Source organism: Carlito syrichta, unplaced genomic scaffold (assembly GCF_000164805.1).
Source record: "Carlito syrichta isolate Samal-C Ts95f unplaced genomic scaffold, Tarsius_syrichta-2.0.1 Scaffold73643, whole genome shotgun sequence".
Classification (NCBI taxonomy): domain Eukaryota; kingdom Metazoa; phylum Chordata; class Mammalia; order Primates; family Tarsiidae; genus Carlito; species Carlito syrichta.
The window spans coordinates 90,223-108,296 of NW_007017739.1; the positions used below are offsets into that span (position 1 = coordinate 90,223).

The window sequence follows — 18,074 nt, forward strand, 5'->3', positions numbered from 1 at the left end:
CAGGAGGCAGTGGTGGGAAGTAAGATTTGTAGAAAACGAATAAAAATTTGTAAGAGTCATACACTTTCCTTGTGAAGTCATTCCAATCTTTACACACTACTGGTTTAAAACTAACCAAGGGAATGTCTCCACCTCAGCACACAGTACTATAGTGAAAGTAGAAGAATGGCCATTGCCAGCACCAGGTTAATCATGAAGTGAAATGCCATCTGTCCAAGTGGGAAGAAGAGGATAAATATCCTAGATGCTGAAGGAAAGAAAGGGAGACACTTCTCTCTTGCTCTCCTGGCCTTCTGGATCATTACCCAAACACGTATTCAGTAAAAATGGGTTGAATGAATAAATAAAGTAGGCAAAACAGGGTGAATATCATTTTCACCATTATTAGGAGACTTTGAAGAGCAAATTTTCCTGGGAGCAGAGGCGTGAGCATGGGGATGCCCACATCTATCACTAGACCAGGCCCCCGCAAGGATCAGGTATTGGGATCCAATCTAGAACCCTGAATTGGGGTTCTGTCCAACACCACCAGAGGTCTCTCCAGATCCAATTCTACTTTTCAACATTTCAAAGTGTCATGCTCTCCAATAATACTCTAGAAAATAGCCTCAAAATTTTAACTCACAAAGGAAATAAAAGGAATGCAAAAGTAAACTGATCTCAGAGAGTTTCTAAAACTTGAGGGAGAAATTATCTATTTAGAATCAGATTATCCTAAATCTTCCAGAAGAAATTATAGCAGTCCAATGACTGGAAAACTGAACTAGGGGTCAGAGAATGTTCTTTCTTCCTTAGCACCAATAGAGGGTTTATGAAGCAGTCACTGGAGACATGGATGAAATTAGGTACTGTTTATCTTCTTTTCCAACTAAGAACTCCATATTTAAACTCTGTGTCTCCTTTTTGTCTCACTGCACAGTCAAATTAACATCAAGTCTCCCCAACCTAGCTTTAGTTCAGAGAAAAATCAGGCAATCATTGCTTGAAGTCAGTTAGATATAGAGCCCCATACTAAAACTATGCATTATGTAGTAGAGAAAACATATAAGTAAGTAGAGTAGTAACAAGCAAAGTTCAATGTCATATATGTACTATCTTAATTATGTCCAGGCAGGATGTTTCATGCATATTTTTAGGCTTTTGATAAAACTGTTCCATGCTATCACTATAAAATTCATCTTTGAATAGTGATGCCAGCATTCAGTCAATTAATATTACTAAAATGGGTCTACCCAAATTAGCACGGTCTCTTAAATATACTCATTTGTCCCCAAAACATGCGGTGATACAAAATATCTGCAGAATTAATACATTAATCAAATTTGATTAGATGCAGAGATAGCTCAAAGGCCCTGCCTCTCTAGCACACACACATTATCACCTTAGATGGAGACAGTCTGATACCTACAAACAACAGAACACCCTGGTGTAGTGATGGACAGTGTCTGAAGGAGCCACTCAGCAGAGAAGGGAAGGAGTTTACCCACTGGGAGGCCGTCTCCAAGGCTAGTGCCTTATGTGGTCTGCAACTATCAGAGCAGAAAGTTAAAAACTCCTGGTCACCTGCCCCCAGTTCTTTGAGCTCTTCCAAACAAATCTGTTCAGAAGACAGAGACTGTAAAGAATATGTAGATCACTGACGCAACGAGCAAGGAAACTGCACGGGGCTTTGGGAATATTCTTGGAGCCCTCAGTCTATAAGCCCATTTGGGCCTTTGCTTTCTTCTCTCCTTGCCCTACTGCAAGCAGAAAATGAAAGCCGCTGCGTTCCAATGAGAGGATAAAAGAAAGAGGTTATTTCAGGAACTTATTTTGCTTATCTCTTTTTTCAAGATTTACAAGTCCTCTTGAGTTTAATATTATCATTTGTGACTCATTCACTAAAAGGCAGTTTTATGCATGGTGGAAGAAGAAATTATTAAGAAAATCCTGGATAAGCCAGCTCCCTTTACAAGGGGATCAGTGTCCTCACCCCCCACCTAAAAACTAAGTCCCATTCAACCAAGTTGGCGGTGTCTCTGCAGTTCCACTTGTGACCTACAGGTGTCGCCCTCCGCATGGTGAGGCCTGGAAGGGCAGCTGGCTGCAGGAGGCAAAGGAGTAAGGGCTGCCTAACCTGAGCATGTGGAAATAATATATGTCTTCAAGTGAACTGTCTGGTCCTGGAGAAATAAACTAGGACATTCATAAGCAGTCACGCCATCTGTCTTTATACCATCATCATCAACAGCAAGAGGAAAAATAGCTCTTTAAAATGGATGAAAGCCCAGCCTGACAGTAACCGGAAAACTGTGAGCTCTGAATACCAATAAAGGTAGAGAAATGATTAAAAAACAGAGATACAAACGGCACATCCGTCCGGACAGCTCAGGCTCACGACGCTTTGCAGGCAGGGTGTGTTTTATTGGTTCCAAATGCGTAAAGCAAGCCCCCCTCACCGAGAGACAGGCCTCGGGGACCCAGAGGAAGGGCTTGGTCTCCGCACTGGAAACACGTGGGAACGAGGGGCGAAATGGCATCCAGCTCTGAAACGGAGAACTGCGTCCACATGCTAAGCTCCGGGGGCTGTTATCTAGCCCTTATTCCCTTTAGGAATGTATATATGATACACATGTGCTGATAGAGCCCAGGATGGAGGGGAACTTTTTCCCACAGATCACAATTTAAATTCCCTCCCCACTTCTCCCATGAAGTCAGTGGCAACTGGCCGGGTCATTATTACAGAAGACATAGATTTTTTTTCCCCCGTATAATATCAGCTACTGCCAGATGGTGGGAACAAGTGAAGATTTGATGGACTGACGATCAGTTTTATCTGGAAAATCCCGTCTTTCACACAGAGGAAGAGGTTGCCTTCCTTCATAGAGACACACAACAGCCAGCATGCCATTTTTAATGCCGAAATAGACAAATCAAAACAACCTTTTCCTTAAAGCATTTAATATTATTTCTGATCCTAACCAGAGCACCACAGGAAGGCTTTTCCTAGGGCATAGCCAGGCTCTGGAAGAGGAGGTCATCGCCACGCCCCCCAACCCCTCCCTAGGTCTTGGCAGGAGGTCACAGGCACACTGTATCCCACACAGATCTGTGTTTTAGAAGACACCAGAGAAGACGCCTCTAAGACCCCGCAGAAGCCCACTTTGATAATTACCCCCACAACAGCCCTCAAACTAGAGCACCCCCTCTTGTTTGTACATGTACTCATAAAGAGAAAGGGAAATCTTGGAAAACTGAGATGACTTTGGCCTTTCACATCCATGTGAAACAGTGTGTGAGGCTTTTAAAAAACCTCTTTCCATCACCACCTCCTTTTTACAACTGCTTCTCCCAGGCAGCATTTACTATCGCTAGGCCAAACCCAGCCTGCTCCTATCACTCATGCTTCCTGGTTAAGGACAGAGTCTCCGGTGGAAGAATTCTAGCAGATGAATATATTCTAAAAGAGAAAGATTCCGAGCGCAGCTTAGGTTTTTAAGGGGATGATACCACAGCACCAGAAATTTTTCCTTCTATCAAGGTGGTTTTGCTTATCACACGTGCGAATCACTCTCTTAACATACCTTAGCCTTATCATCTGGGAAAAGGTGACTGCATGATTGCCCCATCTGTAGTGAAGTCTGCTCCGGAAGGAGACTCATGTGCCAACTGGCAACCCTATGGGGATCTGTGACAATTTTATGAACAATCTGGAAATTGGTTTGTGGAAGAAGCACCAGGCAGAAGCCAAAAATAGACATGGCATCATCACGAGGCCAGTGTTCAACCCCACTGTACACACTCCCCGAATGAGTCACCCACAAACACGTTCCAGGAGTTAAAACATGGTACTACTCCCCCAGACAGTGAGGGCCGAGCCATGCGCCCACTGGGGGTATTCTACAACTTGCTTCAGGCTTGGAGGAAAGGAGAGTCAATCAACGATTAAGACTAGTCCCTCTGTTCCTAACTCTTAACAGGATAATGCAGATTAATTCAAACCTTCCCTAAACCTGACAAAGCCCCCATAGTGCCTCGATGTGATAGAAATTTGGAAATTCTCCTAAGAATCACGATATCTGTACCCAAGGCTCTCACATGATCATGTTACTTAAATAATACACCAATCTGTGATCCCCGAAGAATGAAATTGTTCTTTCCTTTTCCTTTGGAGGCAGCGATGTTTGAGGGTGGGGGTGAAATAAAGTGCGTTTGCCTGTCGGCAGGCTCAAGAGCTGAGAAACATTAGCTGTCATGAACCACAATCAAATCAGGTTTGAAATATTTAGCAGTGGCTTGGAAAATGCGGCAGTGTAGCTCTGACAGGCGAGATGTGCACAGACACCCACTTTCCATTATAATGGAAATATCAGGCCTGTTCTGAATATGTATAACCCAGAAAAATGTATTGATTTTTCATTCGGCATTAAAAAAAATGAAATAGCCTGCAGCTGTCAAAAGCCTTTTGTTAAAAGCTCATCTTTCCTGGAATGAGGTTTACCAGAAACAAGTTTTAATTGTATATAGGACCTCTTCTTTGAAAAACAAAATAACCAATCTGCTTACTTTGAAGATAGGGTTAAACCTTTTCCCTCTCTCCATTTTTAACCTGATTAACCCAAGGATGACCACTGAAGCAGGCAGGAAAGGCCAGGGGACACTCTGACCAGCAGGAGTGACACAGGGTGGCGGCTACAAGTGGCATTTGCTGCTGTCTCTGTGTTGAGTGGAAGGGGAGACTCGGGCATTGTGTCTTGTCCTCTTGTTCCTCTAGCTCTTGTGTAGGTGACACACCCTGAGACTAGCTGTACGTCCTGCCCATGAGCTGTCTCTTTAAGCCTTGGCTGGCACAAATGGGAAACGAGGGCGGAACACTCTAGCGTGTCCAATCCTCTTGGCATTTTGTTATCAATGGGAAACCTCTACTGGCTGCAAATATTCTACAGAATATGTCTGCTTTATTTTGCAAATGCAGGTCAAATCAAATCCCACAATAGAAAAGATGACTACACTAAGGCCTAGACCATTTATTGCAAATAAAATCCAGTGTATTAAAATTCTGCTACAATAGAAAATTGTAGCAGGATGCAATCTGCAGTGCTGATGGACAGACAACCATGTTGTTTCCAGCTTGGTATTTCTAGTCCTGTCTTCTCTCTCTAAGCCAGAGAGGAAAAGGCCAGGGGTGGTGGTATTTGTGGCTGCACCCTCAGAGGTGAGCCATTAACTCTACCAGTCTCCCTCCATGACATTCTAGCAAGCAGAATCTCACCCAATAGTGACCAGATGTCCTACCGGGTAACTTAATGCACCCTAGGCTATATCCTAACTGCACAATGACACCCAGATCCAGAACATCATAAGCTACTCTGCAACATTCCCCAACACATCTTCTCAAACGTTTACTCCCTGGTTTTATTCCATCGTGTTTTTCCAGCCCTGGCAACCTAGCCGGAAGTTTTCAAAGAAGTAGCTTCCAGTGCTTAGGTTTTCTAGGTAACAGTACCCTAGCCCTAGATATTTTCCCTTGAATCAAAGTGGTTGTGCTTACCACAAACACAGTTGTTCTCTTAACACACCTTATACTCAGCATCTTAGTTAAGGTGACTACATGTTCTCATGTGTGTACTTGGAATAGGGAATGTAAAAGTCTACTTGGAAGTCCCTTGTGAATAATCATCCAAATATTTTTTTAAATTGCTGACCAACTTTGCTCATTTCATTTTATACCTTTCAGCAAGGTATAGATTTATCAAGGAAAAAGCCAGGTCACAAGGCAAGGCCTGGGATCCAAATCAACACTGATGAGTGGGGCACCCTGAGCTATCCCATTGTAGTCCAGGCAGGAAACCATAAAGGGGTACAAGCTGAGTGCTGGTGTGTGTGTGTGTGTGTGTGTGTGTGTGTGTGTGTGTGTGGTGGGGGGGCCAGGCAGGGCTCCACAGATGCAGTATCTGTTTACTCATCAGAAGTGTAATATTCTCCCACCTTGTCAGAATAAGATGTCGCTTCTCTTCCAATGGACAATGGGACTCCAGGGCATTAACAAAGCCTAAGGCATTCGGTGAAAAGTGCATTCTCATGGATGACAAGCAGACTGGTCACTTGCATCCCTTCTAGCTTGGGCCCCTCTAAAACCGGCCTCTTCAGCAGGACCCTTTGCACTAATCTAAGGAACAGAGCATGGGAAAGGTAGACTCTCCCTCCAGGGGCACTGTTACCCTCACCGTTTTCCATTTTCTCACCCATTTAATCTCTCTGTCATGCTAAAGACCCTTTTCTACCAGCCAGAGTGAACCATCGGGGGTCAGCCTAGGGCTCCTACAGGTCATTTTCCCACCCTGGTAGCTTACGAAAAAAATGGCCAAAATACTAGTTTGTTTCAAGCAAAACTGTCTTCTTGAAGATAACAATTAAACAGATTTCAGCCCTCTAAAAGATAAGAGAGCTGGGGGACATGAAGAAGATCAGATGCACACCCTTGCTCCAGTGACAAACTCTTTCACGTGGATCCTTTAAGCCATCATTTTACCACAAGAATTCTTTTTACCACTAGGTGCTCATTTACCAAATATACCTGGGGTCACAGCGCCTGGAGTTTCTGGACAGAGCTTGAAAGGTGATGGAGGGCTGCCAGCCTCCACGGGGGATTCAGAGGAAGGCCCTGCAGGAAAAACCCACGCTGAAGGAATTCGGCCACCCCCACGCGGGCCCTCCTTCCTGTCTCCCACCCCGCCAACCCTGTTTTTTTGGCATCAGGCTGTGAGAATCAACACTCTGAAGGCAACTCTGGGTATTATTAAAAATGACTAATTGGAGAATAGAGACCATTTATGCTTTTGTATATTTGAAGATCTTACCACTGTTTACAGAGACAAGAAAAATGGGGATTGTGTGGCAAGAGGCAGCCCTGGAGAGGCAGGCTGAGCCGCAGCCTGTATGTTCGGCTCCTGCTGGTGACGCATGGTCCAGTTCAACAAGAATGCAAGCCTGGGGAAGCCTCTCCATCTGCCTTTTGACTTAACTTCACCTCTAGCTTGAGCACTGACAGGAGAGAGCATGTTATGGGTTCAAAGTGGCCACGGACTGTTAAGGCCTCCCAGAGACAATTTCCCCTCTGAGCTGTCCCTCCTGCGGGAACAGCACAGAATGCCAGAGCATGAAGTGAAAAATGCTGCCGTTGTGTGGTGAGGGACGGGTGCTGCCATTTTTCCTCTTTCAGGCAAGGCCACTTGGTCATTTGAACAGTTTGTCAAAACTGCAGTAGAATTACGGGGGTGGGTGGGGGTCACGAGAGGAAAAAAAGGGAGGAAACGCCTAGAGCCAGTATTGCAACAAGTTCCATTTATCTGTGTTCTTAGCAAAAGCACCTGGGTTGCCCCCTGCAGAAATCCAGAAAGGATAAAAGTAAATGTGCGACGACAAAGCACAACGGAACTAAATATGTCGCTGACTCGCCTGGTGGCTATTCACAGGAAGATTTTTTTTTTTTTTTAAATAACTGAAAGATGTGAGTTCCAGTTTGTAAAATACAAACCCAATCCTGAAACGGTCTCAGAATACACGCTCAATAAGAAAGCCAGCTATATCCCAGAACTCTGAAGTAAACTGAATTCAGCAGGGATTAGTTCCCTTGGATTTCTACAGAGCCATGATTGTTGCTGTTACTTTCACACATGAAATGTAAAAAAGGCAAATTCCCCGAGCATGTTTGTAGCGGAGCGTGATGTGATTGTGTTGTCATTTATGGGAAATAATCGCAGGCCTATCTCTCCCTTTCCCCCCCATTTTCCAGTCCAAATAACCATGAAAAATTACACTTCAATGTCAGCGCGATGACAAAGAAGGCGCGCTCTCTGGGAGCTCAGCGGATTTGCAGGGGTTTTTCCTTTCTTTGGACAAAAACTACCTTCAATTGTACTTCATTTAAAAGTGATCTAACAAATGCATTTTGACAAGTTCTTTTCTCTTCTTTCCCCTTCTTTCAAACACTGTTTTGCACAGTTTAACCTCACACCAAACTAGAATGTTCTGGAAAGAAGAGGCATGCAAAATAGAAGATCCTTGATACCAAGATGATGTCCCACCATCTCTGTTAAAGAACAAAGTAGTCAGTATGCTGCTGAAGAAGAGAAGAGGATGGGTGTGTGGAAAAGGTCGTTTCTTAAAGATAGGATGCTTAACAAGTAAAGGCAAAGAAAGCGCGAGTTAATAGGAGGAGGAATGGCACTTTGGAGGAAGCAGTAGCTTCATGTGCTTGCTCGGCAGAATAAGCCATTTCATGGATTCAGAGGCATCATCTAAAGTGTATGGATTTTTGGTCAGAATTAGGGGTTCATGACTACACGAGGGGGATGAAGAAGGGGAGCTCCTCTGATGGGGTACCAGTTTCCTCCTGTCCCCTTCCTCTGTAGAAAGGGACGTTTTTCAACAGAAAAGATCTGCCTGAAAGCTTTTTAACATTCCAGGTGTGAGGCCTGAGCAGTCCCCACAAGCATCTGTCTTTCAATAAGTCCTTGCTTGAAATAAACACTGCCAGGTTTCCACGGTTGGAGGGGAGAAAAGACAAGACAGATAAACACACATGAGTGATAGGAAGAGAGTAAATAAAAAAAATTTTTTATCCATTTCCATTAAAGAAGACCGGTATCTCCTTCTGAGCCAAAAGTGACTTGCCTTGTCAGAGAATAATCTTATGCTTCATGCAAAAAAAAAAAAAAAAGAAAAGAAAAGAAAAAGAAAAAGAAAGAAAAATTCATGTTTCCGTGTTTTTTAAATTGGAAAATGTTAGAAATACATGAAGGAAAAAGAGTCAAGGAAGGGCTGTAAGTGTACTTAAGCATCTATATACAAATGAAGGTATGTGGAAAATGAACAGGATGTACCAGAAGTGATATTAAATGATGATGATTAGAACCTAATGGGTATGAGCGAAACCTTGCGGGATGGCTCTCAGAATGAGAACATCAGCAGTGATGGATGCATCTGTACAGGAATGACAGCAAGGGAAGGAGAGGCGGGGGTAGCCGTGCAGATGCAAGGCATTCACAATGCTGGGGAGACACAATTTGACAAAGTCAAAGGGAAGGATGGAATATTGGGATGAAGATAAGCAAAAAAGCAAGTTGCAAGAGAAAGAGGTAAACATTTTGTTTCTGACCATCAAAACGAATAGCACACAATCAAGAAAATAAAGCCATGACTCCAGCGGTCTGAGTCACATGAGGATACCGATGAGGGCCTAGGCTTCCCAGCCTGTCTGTTGCTTTACTCTTAAGCCCACAGTGCCTGTAGAATCTCCAGCCTATTCAGAAAACAACTTTACCCTTGTGAAGCCCAGAATTCAGGCAGAAATACTAGTCTACTCCCACCAGCAGACAGCAGAATGAGGGACTGACTGTCGATGAGCTTCATTTTGCATGATCATAAGCCACTTATATACACAGCTGGAAAACAAGCTGATTCATAAAAACAAAGCACAAACAAAGGCTTACATTTTCCAAACCAAATCTGAGGAACAGAAATGAGTCCAACTTCAGGCGATGTTGCCCCAGAAGACCACCAGCTAAACCTGCTGTCCGTTGTCTAGACCCAAGTGTACACAAAGGTTGCTGCATATTTAGACGCACATTTGAGAACGCAATACTAGAAATGCATATAAACCCTGGAGGTGGCCGAGAACAGATTCTTCCATCTCCACGCTTCCTGGGGAGTCTTCAGGTGCCTACTATGAATTGTCGGGTGTCAGTGGAAAAGAGCATGACTCCATGAGAAGCATTTATGGTCAGACCCGAGACATTTCAGGATGTGACTACACGTGGAAAATCAAAAACTGGGCCACTCTCCAAAACCATTAAGCCCCCAAACACACTTCAGTCTGAAATAAACAGGCAGCAGAAGCAACTTGTTTCAGTTGACATTTCCTAGGAATCTGCAAAGAAAGTTAAGCAGGAAGCTGAGGTACAGAGACAATCCAAAGGTTCAAGAGCTTTCCTGCATTAATTGGGGGTGGTGGAGAAGCGGATGGAATTGCTAAACTGTTGTCATTTTTTTTTTTTTTTTTTTGAGTTGGAGTCTTACTCTGTCGCCCAGGCTCATGGCCACCTCAGCCTCCACCTGCTGGGCTCAGGTGATCCTTCCACCTCAGCCTTCCAAGTAGCTAGAACTACAGGCATACGCCACCATGCCCAACTAAAAATTGTTGTCATTTTTAACAGGCACCGTGTACAGCCCTTCTGTTCTCAAAGGGAGAAAGCAAATTCTTGGATCTTCCTCCCTCTTTTTAGAAACTTAGAAAGTAATGCCAGTAGTTGAATCCAAAGCCTTTTTTTTTTTAAAGTTTGGATCCTGTACAATGAAATGGTCTTTTTCTAGGGTTTAACAAAATGCCACATCCCTTTCACAATGATTTTAGCTAAGCAGCCGCTCCTCTAATCTCCCAGAGCCTCTAAGTGCCTGTAGACTCAGCTTCATGACTCTGTGTGCATCCATTCAGCTTGTCCTCCTGTAAGGTGTTTTTCAGACCTAACAAGGGTCAAGGCTAGTGACCCTTGAAAAGCAACATATTCCATTACATATCCCCACATTTATACATTAATACATCTCAAGGTCCAAAACCACACAGTAATGATCATTGAGGCAAATAATTCAAAAAAATTAATTTAGATGCTAGACTCACACCCATTCTCTTTAATAGTGGGAACATTTGAAAACAACAAATGTGTGAAACCAAAGAGAGAGAAAACATTGCAATTAGATGATAAAGTCATCAGGCATCTAGGCAGAAAGTGCAGTTCAGTGACAAAGAGTTGTTACTTGAGACAGAAATAAGGGGTCTGTAGAAATCTGTAGCACTCAATGACATTTTAAAGGAAAAAATTGGGAAACTGAAGTTCTCTGTGCACACTGCAAGTGGAGGAAGTCTTAGAAATCTGTTAACAAGGGAGATTCTTAAGTCAGAATTCCTCCCTCAACTTTCATAAGTGGGCAACTTTTCAAGTAAAATATGGCTCCTGAGAGAAGGGAGAATAAGGAAAGGAAACCTGAAACAAGTAAAGGGCTTTGCTTTACCTTGTAAGGCCAATATTTATAGCAAGGAAAGGAAGGAAACAAGCCAAAGGTGTGAGGGTGAGCGAACTCGCCAAAGAGCAATGCAGTGCTGAAGATGAGATCACAGATGATTAGAAAGAGTGGAGTACATGACTTACCAAAAGCAACATCTTCAAGTAGGAGGAAGAGGAAGAGGAGAAGGAGGAGGAGGAGGAGGAGGAGGAGGAGGAGGAGGAGGGAGGGGATTTAGACAGGAACCAATGACCAATTTTCAAAAGAAAAAAAAACCTAGGTAAGATTATACCTTAAACATAAATATATATGATGATAGGAGGAAACAGATCAATTTCTGTCTGATAGGAGTTAGCCTATGAATTGACTCAGTTACTAAAGAACTTTGGTGAATGGCTGGAAAAAGTAGGAAATATTCAAGGAGAATGGAAATGAAGACAGAAAACTGAGCCATAAAGAGAAATAATTTGAAGAACGGAGATATAAGCAAGAAAAGATTAGAAGGACCATTGGACTAAAAAATCTATCTGTGTGAAATTTAGCTAGATACAATTAAGAAGACGGAATCAAACATTTCTTAGGTGTTTTAGAAAATATAAAAAGGATAAATAGGGAAGGCATAAAAGCATAAACAGATTTAGGAAAGAGAAATGATGTTTGTTTGCAGAAACCTGGTTATAGGAGAATTCTGCCCTTGGTTTGAGGGGTTTAGGGGCACTGACCACAAGCACCTCAGTTTTATAGACTAGCAGACCAGGGATCGGAGAAGGACAGGGCTCTAGGATCACAAGGTAAGGTAGCCCAAAGGAGGGTATCTGAAGGAGGTGGGAAATCAGTTGTGGAGGGATCAGAGCTCAAGGTGATGCTCACAGTCAAACAAGCAAAGAAAGAAGCGATGGGCAGTCTGGACTGTGAAGCCAGGCACCCCGCTCCCCGGATGCTGGTTCTCCAGGAATCTTCCCCAGTTAGAGCTGTGATATTGAGGCAAATGGAGTCTAATAGTGGTACCACAGTTGTTCAAGTAATGTCTAATTTTTCTTTACATTTTACAACAAAAGGCATAGCAAAGATAAAAAAATGGGCTCACCTAAAACAAAACCAAACAAAAGCCACACACAAAACCAACCCCTAAGCCCCCAGATATTCATGTTCCCTGACAAACAGTGCTGTGAACTTTCTGCCCAGTGGCAACATGAAATCCAAAATAAAAGCATCATGTGTAAAGGCAAGACAAGTCACCATTCTCTCTCTCCCCCTCTCTTACACAGATACACACTCACTGACTCCTCCCCTTCAGGCGCTTTTCTGGAAGGGGAGAATCCAGAAGCACTGCTGGGGGCAGTGCCCATCTTAAATGTTCTGGATCCAGGCGAGGTCCGAGGAGCTGGTGACAGGGTTGCTGTCACAGCCCCGAATTCCAACCACAGAGAACTAGCAAAAGCCAAGTAATTGCTTTTTCCCCTTCCACTAATAAGCTTTTCAGCAGAGGAAGAATTCAGCTTCCTGTAGTCAACAGACCCTTTTTTCCTGCCTCTCCTCGCTCCAAATAATCTAAAGTGACTGCAATTTCAGTCCTGGCTCTCCAGCATTCAGCTCCACGGCTGAGGTCAGAGGGTGTCAAGTGAGGGCTCTCCATTTCTTTTCCACTCTGCCTTCATGCCACATGCTTCTTTGTGACAGAGGCAACCTGCCTCCCCAGCCCAGCCATTATGTATGTGTATCACCAGCCCACAGCACACACTGACTTCACACTCCAGGAGATGTTTTTTAAAGCCCAGAAAACACTGGGGGTGGGGCAGGGGGTTACCTCTTGCTGTAAACAATGGATTAGGGATGACCAACTTCAGATGCTCTGGTGACCCAAGCTGCTAATTTCCCAGGATTTAGGAAATGTATTGCAGTAGGACATTTGTTTTGTGGTGGTTAAACTGTATGACTGGTTGTGTGGTTTTGGGTTTAGTCTTATACAAATGACTTTGGTTCCTAAATTCTTAAGATGCTGCTACCCACTCATGGGTCTTCAGGCCTGGCTCCGTGTAGAATTAGCTGCAAGGGGATTGCCCTGGACAACTCTGCCCCACTCCCTTGCCCTCATTTCCCAGATGAATGAAACGCGATTTCAATTAAGAATGGCAGCAACGGTGCTTCCTTCTCAGTCTTCACGGAGATCTAAGCAGAGAGCGCAGACAGAACTGGAGGTGAACACACAAAGGGAAACAGAATGAATGAGAGAAAGAACAGGTGTGTGAGGGGACTGAGGGAGGGCCAGACAGGTTCCTGCCCTTCAAAAAAGAGGGGAACACGGAAGCACAGAGGCCTGCTTCTGGAAAAGCAGCTCCAAGCAGGAAAAACAGAGGCGGGGCTGGAAAGATGCTGCCCACTCCTTCTGACTCCTGCATCCAGTGTCTGTGAAGGTCTGGAAGGGAAGGAGAGAAGGGACGATGCACCTGGGAGAAAGACAGGAACCCCTTCCCCCCAACCCAGCCACACACGCCTAGAGGTGTGTGCTTCCTCCCGGCTGCAGCCAGGCCTGTGATGGGAATTTATTTCCCTCAATTATGTGCTCTTGTCCCCAGTCTCAGTTCATCAGCACAGTGCAGCCAAGTCAATGAAAGGCTCCATAATGAAGTAATCACATGCACAGGGACGTCCCAGCACCTGCCCGCTGGGCTGGCAGGGCTGCAGCCACGCCTGGCCCTGAACCAAGCTGACATGGGCTCTCCCCCCCACCCCCCCACACTGTGTGCTCCCGTGCTCCATGTCAGGTCACCCTATCCCGCCCCAGGAGCCTGTGGTCTGGCTGCCATTTTAGTTGAACCAATCACAAATGCTCTGAGTGTGAAGAGAAACAGGAAGGCACTAACAAAGTGGGGCTCATCAGTACAAAATACTGGCTACTTTCCTTTTCTCCCGCCTGGGTAGTCTTCCACTATAAAAAGCCTGATCACAAAAACCAATACCACGTGCTTAGAAAGTCTCCACTTCCTTGAGTCATCAGTAAGCATCCCATGATAATAATAATGATAGGAATACAATCATCCCTCAACTGAGGTAGATACTGTTATTACTCCTATTTCATAGGTGAGGATCACAGAGGTTAAATTCCTGGTGGAGGCCACATAGCTAGGAGGTAACAGACCTCACGCCAAGGCCCATACCTTAATGGCTACCTTTAGAACCGCCATCTTGGCCTTCCCAAGAGAACATACACTTCTGCTTGTGCTATCTGTGCATCTATCCACCCACCCACCCACCCATCACATATTCACGGAGCATCTATTCTAGGTACTGCTAAGACAGCTGTGAACACAACAGGAAAATCCCCTGCTTTCATGGGGCAGAGACAGGAAGGAGGTTGGGAGGACAGTAATTCAGACAACAAGAAGCCAAACAAGTGAATGCTTCCGAATTCAAGTCAGATGCTGATGAGGGAGAATAATGAAGATGAGAAGGGACAAAAGGAATCCAAGGAGTTACGTAACATGGGAAGCCCAGGGAGGGTGATGTTGGAACACGACCTGAAGGAAGTCAGGGTGTGAGCCACAAGAGGCTGGACCGGGAGGCCTTCCTGGCGGCAGCCCTGAGTGGAAGGAGGCACAGTGAGTGGGGAGAGAAGGGACAAGGTAGGAGACACGCTCAGACAGGTCTTGGGAAGAGTTCCTGTAGGATTTGTTGGCCACCGCAGGGCCAGAGGCGCTGTAAACAGATGAGGTACTTTTGTGAAAGTTAGAACAAGATGCTCCTCTTCAGCACCTTCTCCTCTGGGCAGATATGTTCCTGAGACCCAACACTCTTTGCTGGGTAAGTAGCGTCTGGGATGAATTATAGTCCTCTCCTGTCCCCTTAGCAGAGAGCTCTTTGTGTGGGGGACAGTCTGCACAGGTTATGACACGGCGGCTCAGGGTTTCTAGTAGAAAGGCTCCTGTATTTCTCTAAGTATGTGCGTGTGCAGTATATAACTACAGGTAGAGACGGAGATACAGAAAGAGAGAAACTCTCCTTGAGCCTTCTCCTTTACTGGGGGATGGATGGGGGAAAGGGGGACAGTGTTGACCTCGAGGTGTAGAAAGGCAAAGAGGAGAAGGAGACCATTGACCATCTTTTGCCACAGGCCATGCTGTAGCACACAGACAGTCTGGACATCCATAGTCTCAAAGTACCCACCTCACCATCATGCTCCAAAGTGTCTCCCTGAAAAGCAGACAGGGCAGCACCAGGACTGGGGCAAGGAACCCAAGGCTCAGAATGGCTGGAGTACAAATGCAGAACTTAGCTGCTGACCGTTCTGCACGTCCCGTCTGTGGAACCGTATTACCCCTTCACATAAATGAATTCCAATGAGCTTTGAAAATTTAACAACCACATAAAACGACATGACCTTGGCAGGGTTATTTTAACGCCGGTTCTTCCTAGTGAAAGATGAATCTGGAGTTGGGGGCAGGGGAGGCTTTATTTTTCTCAAACTGGCTATTGTGGAAACCAGTCTGTTCAACTCACCAGTACATGAGAGGTGTCTCCCTCTAGTGACACACGTACCTCTGTGCTGCTGAGGCCACTACCCTCCACTGTCTGAGCTGGAGTGAGGTGGCTGGGTTCAGGTCGACAGGCATCACTATCTCTTCAGGCTGCATTTGGCTCTGGTCCGAGGACCAGCCATCTCAGCGTACCCACGGAGCTCCAAGACAGAGTAAGTGGTCAAGACAGTTTCTCTAGCCAAGAGAGAAGAGAAGCTGGATCTAACCCAGAAAAAGGAAGGGGAGAGCCCAGAGGAAAACAAAAGTAGTGAAGAGACGGCTGGGAAAGGGGACCCTCTGGAGTAGTCCCTCCTAGGCCAGCTGGGGATCCAGCAGACACCCAGAAAGGCAAGGCCTAAGGCCAGAGCAGGAACAAGAAGGCATGTAGCGGGGGAGTGTACGGGAAGAGCAAGGAGGTAGAAGCCAGAAAACGGGAGCTGAATAGAACAGGAAGCAATACGAGGCCAAACCCATCACAGTTTCAACGTTAACGTGGGTTTCCACATTGATCAGAGCCCGAGGAGGAGGCCGGGTATGGCAAGACTCCGCCCTCGTCCATTTCACTCCATTCAAATCATCAGGAGAATTGTGTTTTGGGGAAGGGGCCAGAACAACTACTGGAGCCTTAACTTGGCTGCTGCCTTTTACAGTACGCTTCCCAGAATAAACTGCCCCAAGACTTCATCCATCACCAAAAAAGGCAACTGTAAAAACACTCGTCGCCAGCCCCCTTCCTCGCACCAGCCCGATCGCCCTCCCCTCCGCTCCCTGGGCGGGGGGACAGAGGGGGAACAGAGGGCAGGCAGCTCAGGCCTGGTACTAATTGCTCTTGGGAACGTGATGCAGGGTGGGGGCTGTTCCCTGCGCTGAGCAGTTAGGAACTTCCCAAATCATTAACCTTTCTGGGAGTGCATTGTACTGGGAGGTGCTCCCTCAGCAGCCTATTCAGGAGCCCTATTGATCTGCCGCACACTCGGTGCCTTCAAAGTTGTTTATGATCAATATGCAAATTGCCCATGGCATTGATCTAGTATTAATTTTCAATTAGGGAATCCACAAGGGGTCTCTGAAGGTCAATACCTAACAATGCAAAGGAAACTCCGCTGTGGAGTATTAGGTCTGATGCTGATAAAAGCTTCCTAAGCCTCCTTCTCCACAGTTCCAGGCCCTCTGGGCTGTCACCTTCGCGCCGGCTCGTTTGGCTCCCTTCTAAGTCAGACCCCTTCAGCCAGTCTCCCAGGCTGGATCTGCGGCTGTGCCCTGTGCCCCTCCCCGCCCCCCTCCACACCCCAGTGCCACAGGAATACTTCCTGCCCTGCCAGCACATTCCCCTGACACCCGTCCTCTTGATCAGATGCCCCCACACAAGCCTCCTCGTCTCCCCACGCCACGCCCAGACCCAGGACCACTCTCTCCCCCGGCTCCCCATCCACACATACCTTTTTCCTCCCTCTTTCCCTTTCCCTCGTTTCTGCTTAGTCACGGAACGTCACCTTGGCACGCTGCCACGGCTGGAGCTGGCGAGCTACATGGTCCCCAGAAATCTCAGGCAGTCAGGCAGAGCCGCTGGGCTGCCAGGTTATGCTTGGCAAACAACCCACTGATGTCATTTCAAAAACCAGGGGGGGAAGGAAAAAGGCACAGTTTCAAATCATCTGTTTCTTTTTCTTTCTTCTAGCAAAATTTTTCTTCCTAATGAAACTGGGGGGGTGGGGGATGTTAATTACTTTACCACTCACTCATGGTTCCCAGAAGAGGCTGAGGCCTGCCCTCCAGGAGCACAGGGCAGTGCGTGTGAGCTGCTGATGAGGAGTGTCCCTGGGGAGAGTGTGCCCAGCTGGGACTGGAGTGACCTGGGAACTCAGTCATTCCAGTTAGGCCCCTAACAGCCCCCGAGAGATTTGCGTGGGAAAGCTGTGCAGCCAGAGGAGTTGGACGAGAAAAGTGTGTCCTATTCTCCTCTCAGCAGGTACAGGGGACAAGGGTAGGACTCAGCTGCACTCCAGTCTGGGGTCCAGCAAACTCACTCTGCCTTCTTTCTGCCAGGGGCTCTGAATGTTCTATGACTTCTTTGCTGTCCACATCTGGAATAAACCTTCCTGCCCGAAGACCCAACTCCATGCCAGATGGGGCCCATAATCCTGCCTGCAGGCCCAACTTCACGCCCTGCCCACTTTCGGCATTGCCACTCTTGCACTAACCAGTGCCTGAGCCAGCCAGGCTAATCGGTTTATGGATAACATTAATTACCATGTTGCTCATTAATGGATGAAATCTTTATTGGTGCCATTGATCAGCAGACTTGTTAGCTGGCCTCCTAACCAATGGCGGATATAACAAGCTCTCTTATTGGCATATCAATTAATGTAATCAATTCCTGGCCAGCGGCTGCCATTCGCTTCCCTGGTCATTCAGGAGGAGTGGGAGACAGAGTCATGTCAAGCAAGCCTTTACTTAGAGTTTCCAGCTCTCAGCTGACTTCCAGGTGGTCTCTCTTGGTCACTTGGGTATTGGGGAAAA

The 18,074-nt window shown here is 46.0% G+C and overlaps 1 protein-coding gene across 1 annotated transcript in view; it reads right to left on the reverse strand.

The window, feature by feature from the left end:
* Positions 1–18,074, reverse strand: part of ZFHX3 (zinc finger homeobox 3) — a 165,335-nt gene that overhangs the window by 41,854 nt on the left and 105,407 nt on the right. The window lies entirely within an intron of this gene.